The 17,177-nt window shown below is 38.6% G+C and overlaps 1 long non-coding RNA gene across 1 annotated transcript in view; it reads left to right on the top strand.

Moving 5' to 3' along the window:
- Positions 1–15,733, top strand: part of LOC122144540 — an 84,541-nt gene extending 68,808 nt beyond the window's left edge. The window contains exon 5 of the long non-coding RNA XR_006159749.1: positions 15,562–15,733. This is a non-coding gene — a long non-coding RNA (uncharacterized LOC122144540). The remainder of the gene's footprint in view (positions 1–15,561) is intronic.
- The last annotated feature ends 1,444 nt before the right edge of the window (positions 15,734–17,177 follow it).

Below are 17,177 nucleotides of genomic sequence, written 5' to 3'. Positions count from 1 at the left end.
GTTTTTTAAAATGTCTCTTATGCTCATCAAGGCTGCATTTATTTGATTAAAAAAACAACAACAACAACAAAAAAAACAGTAATCTGCCAAAATGTTATTACATTATGAAATAATGTTTTCTATTTTAATATCCTTTAAAATATTATTTATTTCTGTGATGCAAAGCTGAATTTAAATCAGCCATTACTCCAGTATAAAGTGTCAAATGATCCTTCAGAAATCATTCTAATATGCTGATTTATTATTAGAATTATCAATGTTGGCAACATTTGTACTGCCAAATATTTTTTTGGAAACTGCGATACTTTTTTCAGCCTGGTCTGTACTTTTTTCTTTTTTGATGAATAAAAAGTTAAAAAGAACAGCATTTATTCAAAATAGAAATCTTTTCTAACGATATAAATCTGTTCTATCACTTCTTATCAATTTAACACATCATTGCTGAATGAAAGTTTTAATTTCTTTCAAAAAAAGAAAGAATAAAAATTTACTGACCCCCAAACTTTTGAATGGTAGTGTATCTTGTTAAAAAAGATTTCTATTTTAAATAAACTCTGTTCTTTTTAACTTTTTATTCATCAAAGAATCCTGAAAAAAAGCATCACAGCTTCCAAAAAATATTTGGCTGTTGCCAACATTGATAATTCTAATAATAAATCATCATATTAGAATGATTTCTGAAGGATCATGTGACACTTTATACTGGAGTCATGATGCTGGAAATTCAGCTTTGCATCACAGATATAAATGATATTTTAAAGGATATTTAAATAGAAACCATTATTTTATATTCTAATAACATTTTGCAAGATTACAGTTTTTCTTTTGTTTTTTTTTTTGCATTTTTGATCAAATAAATGGAGCCTTGATGAACAGAAGAGACTTCTTTAAAAAAAACATTACAAGTCTTACTGACCCCAAACTTTTTGTATTTAGTCAATATATATATATATACACACACACACACACACACACACACATACATAGGCTATAAGCCGTTTGCTTAAAGAGAACATAGACATAAAGCATATTACTTGTATTTGGTTATTCATTTGTATATATTTTCACACATTATTTAAAACTACTTTCAGTAAAAGTTTACATTTAAATGTTGATTTGAAGTGTCAGTTTTTATTATTGTAGTCAAATCTGGACACAGAGAAAGCGTTTTGTTACTCATACTACAGTGTGATTAGCCCCATGAAAGTCAGAATCAGAATAAATATTGGCTCAGTGTGACCAGGGTGATATTTTAAAATATAAAATCGAGTGTTTACATACTATGAACAGAGACGGTCTGGGGTCGAGTTCTTCTGTTTGAAAAAAATCTGCATCATAATCCGCGACTGGTAAATTCATATACAAATAGCTTTATTGGCATGGTAAAAAAGGTTATACAAAGTATTGACAGACCTTAGAACCAATGGTGTTAAGCATTATCAAATTTAGAGGCTACAATATCGAATCAGTAATCGACAGCACTCTGATCCAATGGCCAAAAAGTGCTCAGATCGGAAATTCTACAACATATTAAAACAAAATAATTTCATGATCAAATGTGAAAAATTAAAATCGTGAAGAAAACTTTCAAGCCATGTCATCTTGAACTCCAGTGCAGTGAAACAGCTGTCGGCTGTATATAAGTTTAACTGGTGAACAGTATGGACACACTCAACCAGCACTAACCGGCATTATCCATCCGAGACCAACATGGAAATAAATGGTCTTTTGAGGCAGATTTAGCAGAATGTGTTTTTAGTGCTGTATTTGGATGGAAACTGTCACATTAAAGCTACTGTCAAGAGTCTGGATGTGTCTTCTGAAGCTTTTCTCTTGTTTAAGCGTGTGTTTGTGCTTCATCTATAAATAGCATCTTACTCAGTTTCTTCCTGTTCCTCCCACTCTCGCTCCTGCTCTGCTGCTCGTCCTCATGTTAATTGTGTGAGTCTGACCTCAGAACAGCCGAGCGCGAGCGCTGCCGCATGCAGGCAGGGTCACGGGTCAACATTGATGGGCTGCTCAGCAGGAAGCCACTCTGACATTTGTGGGTCTGTGAGGTGTGTTCGTCTCCTCGTGGCCCGCGGAGCTGCTTTCTCATGAACCATACGCTAATGCGGTCGCAAGTACCAAACATGTACTTCCTCATAAGAATCTCCCGAGATCACTCCCGTCCAAAAGCAGCCACCAAACAGAAAGATTGATAAATGCATGGTCTGTGGGACGTTTCTTGGACCTGAGGGGGTTTATGGGTCTCGGTGTGTGAGATATGGGAGGATGTTGTACTTACTGGCTCACATATTAAATAATATTTCTATTACTGACACACTTACACAACAGCTCATAGAGTGTGCTGTAAAAGATGCTGTGTGTTGTGTAGTGCTGTAGTTAGACGGAAGGTAAACACTGTACACTGAAAACACAAAATCTTTTACTTTGAAATTGGTAGTAAATTTCACAAAGAACTGAAAATAAATGACAATTAATACCCTGAAAATTGTGATATTATTGTGTGTGTGTGTTTATATGTGTGTGTGTGTGTGTGTTATTATGTGTGTATGTGTGTTATTGTGGGTGTTATTGTGTGTCAATATGTGTGTTATTGTTCCATTTGTTACGCCCCGTGACTCAAAAGGGGACGCAACAAAAAATGGGACATAAGAGAGCCAATTCGTAAAGAAACGTTTTATTTAAATAAGACAAATAGGCTATACAAAACAAAGTATGGTAGTATCCAAAAGTCAGTAATTGCGTCCTAAAGGTATGTGTGAAAATGTAATGTGCTGTGCTGTAGTCTCGTGATGTATGCAAAAAGAAACATTATCAAACCATAACGAAAAACAATCAAGTTGGCCGCCCTGAGAACCAGCATATGTAAAGCGATTCGCGGCAACTTCACGTGTTCTCCAATCAGCAGCAGTGTTTTTATGAGTGAGCACAAAGTCATCAGCCAACAATGCTGCCGCCTCAGGAGACTCAATTTTGTGCTCACTGTGTGTGTGTGTCTGTTATTGTGTTTATATGTGTGTGTGAGTGTGTTATTATGTGAGTGTATGTGTGTTATTGTGTGTCAATGTGTGTGTTATTGTGTGTGTGTTATTATAAGAGTGTACGTGTGTGTTATTGTGAGTGTGAGTGTGTGTGTGTGTGTGTTATTATAAGAGTGTATTTATTTTTAATTTAAATTTACTTATTGTGTGAGTGTATGTGTGTGTGTTATTATGTGAGTGTATGTGTGTGTGTGTGTTATTGTGTATTGTGTGTTATTGTGTGTGTGTTATTGTGTGTGTGTTATTATAAGAGTGTATGTGTGTGTTATTGTGTGTGTGTTATTATGTGAGTGTATGTGTGTGTGTGTGTTATTGTGAGAGTGTATGTGTGTGTTATTGTGAGTGTGTTATTGTGTGAGTGTGAGTGTGTGTGTGTGAGTTATTAAAAGACTGTATGTGTGTGTTATTGTGTGTTGGTTCACAGATCTGCAGCTGAACTCTGACCCCTGCTGTACTTCTATCATATTCCACTATTGCTGTTGAAAAAACACAATCTTGTATTTGAATTCAGTTTGAGAATGAAATGAAATAACTCTACTGTTGTATGAACAGATACATTTGATATTCAGGTTTCTTGGTATGTATGACCAGGTTTTTTTTGTTTGTTTGTTTTTTTCATTACATTTAACTCAATTCAAGATCTGATTCCCCGGGGTTTCATATAACAGCATGAATAATTCTCCCTCATCACAGAGCATTGTGGGAAGGTGTCTGATGGGGTGCATGAGGTCTGAGGTCTGGTCCCTCTGTGTTTATATTTGATATCAGACAATATACAGTACATACATGACGCTATCATCTGACACAGGCCGTTCTCCTTCACACTGAGCTTCTTCATGTGTAGTGATGAGAACAGAAGATTTCCAGCTATTGTGACGGAGCGGGAAGCAGGATTTTGGCTGATTGCATTAATTATCTGACAGGAACAAATACCACTCGGACGGAGTGTCTGCAGAATATCAGTGATTGTCAGTCAGAGAGACTTATATTTGATCGACTCATGGGATATTCAGCATGGACACATTTTACAGACTGTTATAACACGTTTCAGTTATTAACATTATAGATGTTTTTTTCAATTTGTTTTTTTTTTATATATATACTTTCATAAAAAAAAATAAAAAATTATGTACATTTATAACAGTCCCATTATTCAGCCCCTTACTATCCAAAATGTTCTGCTGCCTTGTTTCAGTCCCTTGACCAGCCCCTTACTATCCATCCTAAACAGTATGTGAGATTAGAATTAACTACAAACACAAATAAAACACATAAAAAAAATAAAAAAAAACTACAAACATGTGGATGTACACCACCGACGGTTAAGTAGAGAGGTTTAGATAAATGGGTTTGAGTTACTAATAATCAACATTTAACCTGGTAAAAATAATAATAATAATAATAATAATAAAAAAAATAAAAAAAATTCTGTGTTATATTTCAACTGCAACAGCGATGTAAACTTTTATAAACATCCATTTGGTCATTAACTTTTAAATGCATAATTGTGCAGAAAATATCTCTGTATGAAGACCCGCGGCTCACAGATCAACGTGCTACTTCTTTTCTCTTGGATACAGTATGAAGTTACATGTGGAGGATGTTAACTGTGACGATGATTGACAGGTCAGTTTACAGGGACAGGATCAGTGTAATTATGCGACAGAGCGTCCATTAAAGACACAACTGTATGACGTTATAGTTTGTCCCAAAGCTCTTCCACTACACACTCAACAGTGTGTACTTTTTCTTCACCAAAAAAGTACATACTTTAAGGGCACAGTATAAGTAGGCACATTGGGACGTAGCATTAGTTTCCCTTAGTGCCCTTGATTAGTTGATTCAGTTCACCTGTGTCCTGTTAATTTAGTCATTACTCCCTGATTCTGTTCAGTTATTGTTAGTTGTGCATGCTGCTTGTGTTACCCTGTGTTTTGTATGAAATTTCATCATCTTGGATTACTATTAAATGTTATTTGGATTGCCGTCGTCTTCGTGTGCCTTCCTTCAACAAGACAACAAGACCATATGTTATGTTTTATTGCCTTGCATTAAATTACAGTAAACTAGTTACCACTGTGTTACTTTTTGTAACACAACAGCTGATGGCGAATTTGACATCTTTCTCTCTTGTGATCAATGCAATCTATCCATATTTTTCCTCTTTTGTAAATTCATAGAAACGCTATTGTGGATTTTTTTTTTCTTTTGCGTACTTTATGAATGCAAAAACGATAATTGTAGTTTCTTTTTTACCACTCTACAGTAAGAAATCATTTGATTGGTAAGTCATAGTAACACATTTTTCCATAGTAACTTAATTTAAACAATTTCAACTTTATTTTTTTTAAGTTACACAAGTCTAATATGTTTAATATAACTTGAGTTGACATAACTTCAACAGCCAATCTGATTATACTTAAAAGTTTAAGGCTCAAGCATTTAAAGGGTTACTCCACCCCAAAATGAAATGTTGTCATTATTCACTTACCCCCATGTCGTTCCAAACCCGTAAAAGCTCCGTTCATCTTCAGAACACAATTTAATATATTTTGGATGAAAAACGGGAGGGCTGTGACTGTTCCATAGACTGCCAAGTAAATAACAGTGTCAAGGTCCAGGAAAGGTATGAAACTCGTCGTCAGAATACTCCATCTGCCATCAGACGTGCATTCTGGGTTATATGAAGTGATAGGAAAACTTTTTGCAAGCGAAAAAAACAAAAATAACGACTTTATTCAATAATTCCTTTATCAACAGTCTCCTCTGTGTCTCTTCATATCACCGTATGCTGTGTACGCTCTTCTGTGTCATCCGCTTCTGTATCATTCGTTTATCCAGCTATGACTGCTTCCGCTTCGGAGACCCCCGGGAATGTGAAACAGGTCCATTGGTGTAGTTATTAAAATATCTTTGCTGCTCCTTTAGATCAGGGGTGTTCAAAACGTGGCCTGTATATGAATTTCAAATGGCCTGCAGCTTGTCTATTAAAATATATTATATGTGGCCCGCCAAGCATAGTTTTCAAATAATGCAGTTTGACAATGTAAACACAAGGGGATAGCACTAAATTTTAGATTTAGCAATAAAATGTGAGTGACAACAATTTGATAACTCATGCGCTGCGATTTCTTCAGTGCACAAGAATTCCTAAATGCACCAAAAGCTGAAGAGCCCTACCTGTGTGAACTGAGAAGTGCTCCGGGGCTCGGGGGCCCACAGAAAAACACCAGATATGCGGCAATAAACTGAACCAAGTTATAGCTTAGTGTGTGTGTGTGCATAATATTTCGTAATATTAATAATATTTCTTATAGAAGCTGTCGATATGCTTCATGTTCATTTCTTGTGATTAAGCTCTTTTGTAACTGTAAAAAGTATGCATTTCTAGCCAGTCATAATTTAAAGCTTATTATAATTAATATTTTTCTTAGAAGCTGTCAATATGTTTTATACAATTTTTTGTGTCCGTTTTGAGAATCTGGAGCAAGATAATTTGTTCTATTTTTGCTAATTGTTAAATGAGAATATTATGTTTAAGTCATTATTTGTTCATGCAGAGAAGAATGGAAAAATGTGTTTCTAAGATGTCAGTATGTTTCATGTGACTGTATTGTGTCTAGCTCCGTTTCTGTAACTGAAGGACTGAGAATACATCATCGAGTCGGTATCTCCAGCACTCATCATTCATATCTCTGTCTCCAGCAGCTCATTTCACACGAGACGATCACATTTCATGTGTCTGCAGCTTCGCGCCACATCGCTCTCTCTCTCTCTCTCTCTCTCTCTCTCGTTCGCTCGTGCTGAGCTCGTCTCATTGGCTGCTGCTGTCCACAGCCGGGCTTGACCCAGTAAACTCTGTAGTGAACCTGAATTCCCTTCGTCTCATTGGCCCCTGTTTGGTCATGTGACTCATCACGCCCTCCTCATGCGTCTCCTCCCTGTGGTGAAGAGCGCCCTCCAAAAACCTCAGTCTGCGCTCCTCTTGTCTGTCTCGAGGAGCATAAGAGCAGATGCTTCAAACAGCCCGGCGATCATTCTTGTGATTTGTGGGTAAATCTGCGGCGCGCGTTTGTGTGAATCTGCTCTGGTGTGCCGTCAGCAAACACTGCGTCTGTGTGGTTTGACTAAGAGTTTCACATCATGTGGAAATCTTTGAGTTGAAACTTCTTCCTTGTGTATGTTTGGATTTAATTTCCCACAGTGCTTCTGATTTTCTCTCCCCGTGTTCTCTCTCTCTCGCGTGGCTTCCTCCTCCAGCGCCGCTGCTGCCATCCGTCCAGCGGATCGAGGCTTTGAGAACAGTGTAGGATCACATGTATGTGTGCTGATGGGACGAGTGTGAGTCAAACACACACCCGTCTGTCCAGCTGCTGAATTACTATGTCTGTGGGAAGTCGTGGCCTAGTGGTTAGAGAGTTTGACTCCTAACCCTAAGGTTGTGGGTTCGAGTCTCGGGCTGACAATACCACGACTGAGGTGTCTTGAGCAAGGCACCGAACCCTCAACTGCTCTCCGGGACACCACAGCATAAATGATAATGGGTCACCACACTTGGCTTTCACTCAACGTGTGTGTGTGTGTGTGTGTGTGTGTGTGTGTGCACTTTGGATGGGTTAAATACAGAGCACCAATTCTGAGTATGGGTCACCAAACTTGGCTGTATGTCACGTCACTTTTCTCTGGGAGTGAGGCTCATCAGCATTCATCAGCAAAAACACAGGAATATCCTTAAAACAAGCTGGAAAAAATGTAGTTTCAACTTACACACATGTAATTACTATAGTGATAACAGTAAATAATGCAGAATTACAAGCAAATAACCTAAAGCCATCCCCAACTTTAACTCTTTAGTAAGTGTAGTAGTTCATTAAATTAACGGAGTACTTATTTATGTAATTACACTGTATCAAAGGAACCTCAAAATACAGTTAGATTTGCCATTTTGTTTCTTTGTTTTTGTTCCACAATCCTAAATTGAATCACATTCATTCATTTCTCAAGAAAAAAAGGGAGGGGCTGCTAAACATGGTATTGAAATCTTCATGTTAATGATATCGTTCACAGTTCAGTTTGGATCTGGAATTAATTAAGCAGATACTCTAGATCGACACTTCACACAGACTTTTTATATGCTGAAACAAAAAAAAAAATATAATTTTAAATGATCTGTGCATGACTAATATTCATTTGCAGACATCACAAGCACGTCTGTGATGAACACAGGAATAAGACTGAACTGAACGTTTCATAACGATCTCTTTCCTTGACATCTGAAAGATCTCATTGATTTAGCAGACATTTCAAGTACTTTATTTTGGAGAATTTCTTTTTGCTTGGTGTCTTCAATTTAATGGCCCTTTTATGTTCATTGTGTAGTTTATATATTGGTTCTGTAAAATGACTACTTAATAATCAGCTCCAGTTTGGGAAATTATTCAATACAAAGCTTGTTTCAGTTGTTTTAGGCTTTATTAAACAAATTTACTTGAATTGTCAGATGTAAATAGAGTGTTTTTATATACAATACACCAAAAATAGACAAATTAATGTATTTAGTGAGAAGAGGGACTCGTATATGTAGTGTGTATTCTATCACTTGATGGTTTCCACATCCAGAATTGTGCAATTTGAATGAAAGTGCCTAATTCACTTTGTGTAGAGAGTAATAATTCACATATGTGTGTGCATGTATCCTACTTTCCTCCTTATTCTACTTTCTGCAAGATTAATGCAGCACAGCTCATAATAATGAGAGCATTGCATTGCATTTCATTTCTCAGAAATGATAACATGGTAATTAGTCATTATAGGGAATGTCAAGAGAGCAGCATTTCAATTAAAATGAACAGCTGTGATTAAATGGAGCCCTACTAACATACATGATATTCATATTCACGACCCCTTTAAGAAACGCACGCTTATGCAGTTTAAAATGACTAAATCAACATCCTTCGGTCAGTTCTTAAGCGGTTTTTCTTCTTTCTACAGCACTCAGAATGTGCTGCTTTGCTCTGTTTGTTTTCTCAGGTGGGATTTTTTGGAAATCAGCAACCTAATCAGACATAAATTAAGGTATTTACCTTCCTCTGAAGGCAGAATGAGAGTTACCACCAGTTCATGAAGAGCAGCTACAGTGAAAGGCTGTAGTGAGCGGTCGATCTCTCACGCAGCAGCAGAACGCAAACATCGTCCTCTTCTGGACGGTCAAAAACAGAAGGGAAAAATCTCCAGGCTTAGGTAATACTTTGGGCATATTCGGAGCTGCACAAATCAGCTGGAGGCGAGGAATAAAAAAAATATCTGAATGCAAAATAAGTTTTTAAAAACTATATAGAGAAATTAAAAGAAAATAAAAAAGGCCAAAACACATAAATAAATAAAATTGAAATGAAATGAAATGGTAAATTAAAAATAAATTCAAAATATTAATAAAAACCATAATAGTATTTCAATGATGCTAAAATAACTTTTGATATAAAGCAGCTCTCCAGAAGACAATAGTGTCATTATTCAGCAGAACTGAGTTCAAGGTTTGTTCTCTGATAGCATCACTGCAGTCAAACTGATAATATAAGTGAATATTTAGTGTCTTTTACAGTCAGTGTGAGTGACCTGAGCAGAGATCAGAGGCTGATCTGGTGTGTGGAGAGAGTAAGTGGACTTCACACACGGGCCGGAGCCCCGCTGCAGGATGAGGGAGAGATGTCATCGGCTGGAAGCAGCAGAAGAAGAGATGTAATTCTCAGCGCCTGCCTCCTGCCCGAGGGCCCCGGCTGCCACACTGATCCCTGGATGCCGGGGTTTGATCCGACAGAGAGCAAGGGGTGTGGGAACTCAGCATCTGCCTGCTCTGCTGCTGAACCTGGATCAGTGCCTTACAGCCAATCACCTGAGCTGTAGATGTCATGTGACTTAATGACAGCACTGTCTCAGACCTTCTCTAGTGGCTGTGATGAGCTGTGATGGCACAGACAGAATGAATAAAAGCCGAGGGAGGAGAATCAGGCTTTTTGATTAGTATGTTGTTTTCATTTGCATTTGCTTTTGTCGGAAAACACTTTTAGTTTTGAATGACCGTCAGTAAAGAAAGATGCTTCTTGAATACTGTAGTTATGGACTATACTAACCCACTGTACACCCTCAGTCTGCCAATAAAACTTTGGCTCAAAATCAAGGTTGTTAATGTTAAATGAAAGTATTACAAGACAAGATTTAATAATAATAATAATAATAATAATAATAATAATAATAATAATAATAATAATAATAATAATAAATCTTTGCTGGGCCTCAGACTGAGCAGAACAAATTTCTGCATTAATCCGTTGTGAAATTAGTACTTTTTAAAATTCTGCATTGGATTGAAAGTGGAAGTATATATAAAGGAATAGCTCACCAAAAAATAAAATTTTACTAAAAATGTCCTCACCCTCAGGTCCTCCTAGATGAAGTTGAGTTTGTTTCTTCATCAGGTTTGTAGAAATGTAGCACTGCATCAGTGTCTCAGCAATGGATGCTCTGCAGTGAATGGGTGCCGTCAGAATGAGAGTCCAAACAGCTGATAAAAACATCACAATAATCCACAAGTAATCCACAGCACTCCAGTCCATCAGTTAACATCTGGAGAAGAAAAAAGATGAAACACATCCCAGCATTAAGATGTTTTTAACTCAAATACATAGAGTCTATAATCCATAATAACACTTCCTCCAGTGAAAAAGTGTTCTGGTGTGAATCAGGAGAGAAATCTGCACAGATCAAGCAGCGTTTTAAACAGCTCTAAACAAATATGTGACTGGATTTTGATGTGAGAGACAACAGCAGATGCACTTTTTCACTGGAGGAAGTGTTATTATGGATTATAAACTCTATGTATTTGAGTTAAAAACATCTTAATGCTGGATGTGTTTCATCTTTTGTCTTCTCCATATGTTCACTGATGGACTGGAGTGCTGTGGATTACTTGTGGATTACTCTGATGTTTTTATCAGCTGTTTGGACTCTCATTCTGACGGCACCCATTCACTGCAGAGCATCCATTGATGAGACACTGATACAATGCTACATTTCTACAAACCTGATGAAGATCAAACTCATCCTGATCTGGGATGGGCTGATGGTGAATACATTTCCAGGAAATTTTCATGTTTGGGTCAACTATTCATTCTATGAATGATTTTCAACTATGTTCATGAATGAAGCTCATTAATTAAACTAAAATAAAATGCACATGAACACACAAATGAAAAATATATATTAAACTGCTTAAATTGTCAGTTTTAGTTGATGGAAGGTTTGATTCATGTTTGATTTAATTAATAGAGAATGACTTCACATTCTATCACTGTATTCTCTCATACAAAGTGCCCATTTAAATAAATGACTGCATGGATAATGTGTAAAATAATTAACTACAGAGGTTTGTTACATTTTCTGACTCTGCTGGTAGATGCTGAAACTACACACTAGAGCTAAAAGCATGTTTCTCAATAGACAGACATTCCGAAGTAGCTACAAATTCTTCAAAAAAAAAAAAAAAGTATTTGTACTGTAGTATTACTTTTACAGAATGTTATTTAAAGTGCTCTTAAAAGCATGTGAGAACCTTTTCCTTGCACAGTATTTGTCCTTGTCTGTTGCTTTTGACATCACTGCTCATGTACTGAAACTGACAATACAAATACAAAATTAAATGAAATAGTGAAATTTCTAAAGTATAATCACCCTGTTTACTATATATTAAGCTGCACTGGATTTAAAAGGCTTTCCATGCCAACCAACACCATATCATCTCCATTGCCGTTAATATCAGCTGGGTACAGACCGATGCTCAGGACAGGACAAGAGCTCCATTCAAACCTATGCAAAAGATATTGTTCTATTAGAGAGACAGACGGATGGATGGATGCTGGAGCTGTATTCTTCAGCATCTCACTGCGAGGGATGCAACTCAAGCAGAACAAAGGGAAGGCATTGCTTTTGCAATCACATACATGAGGCTGTGTGAGAAATGGTTTTCATTTTGTAACTAGCTATGGTTGACTTGCTTGTTATCATGAAAACAGTAAGAACTCACAGACGCTTCAGCAGAGTGGATGTCTGAAAGACGACTCCAACACACACAAACACACGCCCACGACTCCCTCCGCTCCACCGAGAGCCACAGTCGGCCGGCTGTTGTTTTGCGAGACTTAAGGGTTTTGGGAAAAATAATGAGCTCATCGCTCTGGCCCCGAGGTACCGCTGGCAATTACCATGATCCATGCTCCTGCTCAGCGGGAATTCACTTCCCTCTCAGGTTTTCTGGGACAGATAAAGAAGACCTTCGCAGGGTGCAGCCATTCTTTTCTTCTGACATCTGGATTCAAGGGGGGCAACATTCAAAGCAACACGTCGGTTGCTAAATAAGCCAGCTTTATGCACATGGCTCTGATGAAAATGGCTCCCGTCCAAGAAGAAACAAATGTCCTTGAAGCTGAAGTTAAGCGGTATGCCAGAGTTTGACAGCAAGCTCAACAAACAAGATCAACGAATAGCAAGCCGCACTGCCTCCAGAAGCAGAATGAATGTGGAAGTTGTCTGGTTGTACAGACGTGTTTCCACTGATTCTGCCAGAGGCTGCTTGGTGTTGGGTTTGTGTGAGCAGCGATAGAGTTAATAAATCAGGATAGTGCATCTAAGCTGTTGTTTTTGGTGAACGCTATTCAATTTGTGGCAAGCGGTTGTCATGCCCAGCGATGGACAGTGGCACCGAGCGACGGCTGCTGGCGATGTCGAAATCATCCGCTACCGTCCACTCAATCTCCCTGATAGCCTCATGCATAAATGTTCCTCGTGGTAAGTGAGACTGACATCATTTATAATTGACACATTTAATCTCTGGCCTGAGGTGAGGATGAGGAAATTATTTCCACAGCCATTTCCGGGCTCTTTGTCACCGACGGACTCCCAGAGCAGCACTACGAGTGTAATGCTTTATTACAGCTGTGCTTTACATATGCCACCTGTATCACAGTTCGGTGAATATCTGGTTCAGAAACTTACTGAACAATTGTTTCTTATCAGAATCTGGAAATAAAGTCTGAGCACACTGAGGAAATTACCACAATTGGACTAAATTGCCTTTGGATGATGTCAGCATCCTTGATTTTGTTGTAACTCCCCCGGTGTCCTCAGATTGTCCTCGTGTCTATTTGCACCAAATTTTATGATCCTATCCCTAACTGTTGCCAATATATATTTTGCCAAGTTTACATGCTCATTTTTTGGCTTGAATCTGCAAAACGTTTCAACAGCTTGAAATTCCCTGAATATCTTTAGCTTTCGTCATCTTAATGCGAGGACTTCTCCCGTTGACAGTACTTAAACATTGCATAAACAGCCATCATGAGTCAACATCGCTATGCTACGATATTTAATCATGTCTGTTTATTTGTTGTGAAGATCCCAGATTTTGTAGCCGAAGTTTGCAGAAAAACACACAGCTCCATTTTTAACCCCAAGAAGTTGGCAGGTGCAGAGCTCAGAGCCGCTGATGTTTCACAGCCCTGTTATTAGATTCAATATTCTCACTTCAGCAATAAAGAAAGGCTGTTTTTCATTACTCTGTGAACTTATTAACAAGCTTACTTTATCCTTAAAGGCTCACACTTAATTGCATTTGGAGAGGAAACGAGACTTGGCTTGGATGCCTAATGAGGACTTTTGAATATGATAAAGGGTACTTTTTGGATTACATCTTTTATTTATAGTTAATTTTACAATATTAGTCACGAATGGCAATCACTCACTGTTTTATGAAACTCCTCCAACACAAGGAGGCTCTGAATCACTAATAACTTCAAGGATTTTTGTGAAACGCTATATTTGACACCTCAGCGCTCATTATATTTGTAGAGGACGGTGTGATTGATTCAGGCTGCTAGTTTAGCATCACATCAGCAGTCTTAGCTTGTTAACATGAAGGCTTTCACAGACTAGCAAAGATGCATATCCATGTTTAGGTCTCGCACCTGTCAGAAAAGTGACAATTTCAGTGATTGTGAAGCTTCTCCTGTAGGCATTGTGTGCGATGTGTGTGACTGATGTTGAGACGTACTGTAATGGTCAAATCCAGCAAACAGACCGTGTTGGTTCGACCACAGGCTCCTCTGAGTCTCTACGCAGCCAGAGACCCTCACAACATCTACTGACTCATTCAGCCCGGGCTCAAGCCCTGCTGCGAGACCCTCTATATCCACCTTTACTCTTGCAGACGTGACCAATTACTGCAGCGCGCTGTAATTTCATGTGTACATATGAGGCTCACGATGGCATGGCTTAGATTAAATTTTGGCTCCAACTGTTCTGAGAACATGGTGACTCTATGGAATACATGGTCACATGACCCCTTGTTGTGGCCAGTGCTGTTTTCAGCTAATTGTGATGATGTAACCATTGGTTTTCAGAGCTTATATACGTGTCAAACTCACAAAGGTTTGCTAGACGTTGTTGTTTATGCTGAAGGATTGCAGGCCAATCTGTTTGAGGGAAGAGAATACTGGCACACTGCTCACTGAATATTGTACAGGATGAATTTGGTTCCTATATTATATTCACATACTCTGTACACATTTACACAACAAAAATCACACATATCAAAAAAAAAAAAAACATAAAAAATAGGATTTTTAAAAATGTGCTGTATATAACAACTGTTTTCACAAAGTGTGAATACTGTAATTAGTAGTGTAACTATTTTATAACATAAAAAATACAATTTACAATTTTAAGCACTTTCCTGGTGCTTAATCAGTAGAGCATAATGTCCACAGTGATTGTGGGTTTATTCCCTCCGAAAATTAACATGCATTAACTATTAAATATGTATTCCTTCAAAGCAGAGCACATCTCTTCAGATAAAAGTGTCTTCCAAATGCATAAATGTAAATTTAAACACCCTCATAGGGTAGCTGAGAAACTGACATAAAATATATGTAAGAAATGTTTTGGTTCTGTGCAGCTGCCTTTAACCATGAAATATGCAGGTCAAATTGACCCACAGACATCATAACCGTAATGTAAATTTTGTGCACATATTCTACAGCACATCAGAGCACCAACATTTTACAGGCATGTTCAAGACCCTAGATGAGGAAAAGTAGTCTGTAAAACAAAGAGTGCAACTATTGTCCTCGTCACGTAGTTTATTTAAGTTGGTGCATAGCCTTCAGTAATAATCTTGAAAAATCAAATGTAGTTATTTCCTTCTTTTATTTCACCTGAGATGAGAATGTCATCAACAGTCAGGTGGCTGCTGGTACTGATTCCAGGTTATTTGTCACGTCACACTGGAAACAGAATGTGTCCTTTATTCTCAGCCTGATGCAGCGACTCCTGATGTCATCGCTGGTTGGGTTTATGTTGGTGATTCACATTCTGTATGATGTATATTTTATTTGCAGTTCTTCATTGCCCATGGACTCTGTAAGATATATTGCAAACCATGATGTACTTTGTTTCCTTCCCTCAGAAACTGCTTTTTGGCGCCTGGCTCAGAATGAACATTCATCACTGGTGGGCAGGACGCGGCGAGAAACCGTAACGGCCAAAGTTCACACTGAAAGGAATGCTGAACTCCTCAAGAGGAGCCCGAGAAATCCAGCATCAGCACAGAGGAGCCGGAGGAGCCTCATCGCCTCTCCGCTCGCGCTCCAGCCCTAGAGGCCCATAAACAATAGCCTCTCCTCACAGCAGCCCGGGCCGGATCCCAGCAACTCTATTACTATTCCAGTTGCCACAAGGCGTTGAGCCGCGGTGAACTGCGACCCCTGGCCTTATTTTCAAAGCTGATCTCTGAACTGTGCTGTGGCTCAGCGATTCGCTGTGAATGCAGACGTGTAGAGAGGGGAGCAGGCGAATCGCTCTTCCTCTGCTGTTGTTTTTGATGTGGAACATGGTCTGAGGCGATTTCTCAGTGTGTGCAAAGAGCAAACGCAGGGAAGTCAAGAAATTTGGCTTGAGACATCGATGCTAGTTCACAACTAGCAATTCAGATGTCGGCGAAAGTTTTGATGTCCAAAATGCTTTATTCAAATGTTTTGTGTGGAGCACACTTTGCTTCCTCTTGTATCGATTAAGACTTTAGGTGATAAGGTCCAGCATCTGACAAATAACCCCAGGAAGCAGAATTGAATTAAAACATGCTTCCAACATCAGTCTGAAAGCATCTCACCTCCTCCAGTCCTCGCTGAAATAAAGGCAGCTAAATGTTGTTCGTTTAGTTGTGAACATCACCGTTTTACTGCCTCAAATCCTTCCTGCTTCTCTCTCTGTGTGTAAATCAATTCAGGCTCTAGGCTGATCTGCCTTACAGGCACCTTTTCCTTTGATTGGGTTCCCACCGCAGCCAAGCGCAGGACTGCGCCAGCCTTAAGTTCTTTGAGGGATTTGTACTCCCCCTAGTCTGAGCTTACCGGCTCCCACATTGACTCTATCTGCCGTACTCCATGGGCTGCGAGAATTAGCAAACTTGGGCTCCGTTCAGTGGGAATAGCGGTGGAGGAAAAGAGGCTTTCGCTGCAGACTACCTGCAGGGCAAACGTCCTTCACAGGCCGTCATCTGAAACTCCTGTTTATAATGAATTCATGCAACATACAAAGAACATTTATGAGTATTTTCTGCTTTCGAACCAGCATCGACTGCATCCTTGAAAGACAACCTTGGGAACTTAAATCTATGGTTAACTGTAACTTAAACTGTCGACAGTCTTGATTTGGTTGTGTGTTTGTTGGAAAATTAATAAATGTACTACTGTACCAGATGGAATGCACACATACTGTCTGGAACAGCATTTCCACTGCACAGCTCTTACTGTAGCTCCAGAATATTCCAGCCAGTATGAATTTTCAATAATTCAACATGATGAGGTCATTGATATCCATTTATTGTGTAATAGTGCCCTCTGTTAAATGTCCTGCTCACTCTTGTAATTAAATGTAGTAGACAGTAATACTGTGCAGTGGTCAGTAAGTAGAAGCTACTATCGTATTCCAAACACAGCCACTGTTTTCCAGCAGGATTTCTTGAACACTCTCCCTGTCTACAAATGGTCTGACAAACACTCAGTCCCGTCCAATCTAACACCA

The sequence above is a fragment of the Cyprinus carpio genome, unplaced genomic scaffold (genome assembly GCF_018340385.1).
Source record: "Cyprinus carpio isolate SPL01 unplaced genomic scaffold, ASM1834038v1 S000006714, whole genome shotgun sequence".
NCBI classification, from domain to species: domain Eukaryota; kingdom Metazoa; phylum Chordata; class Actinopteri; order Cypriniformes; family Cyprinidae; genus Cyprinus; species Cyprinus carpio.
This window is presented reverse-complemented; position numbering and strand designations above follow the sequence as displayed.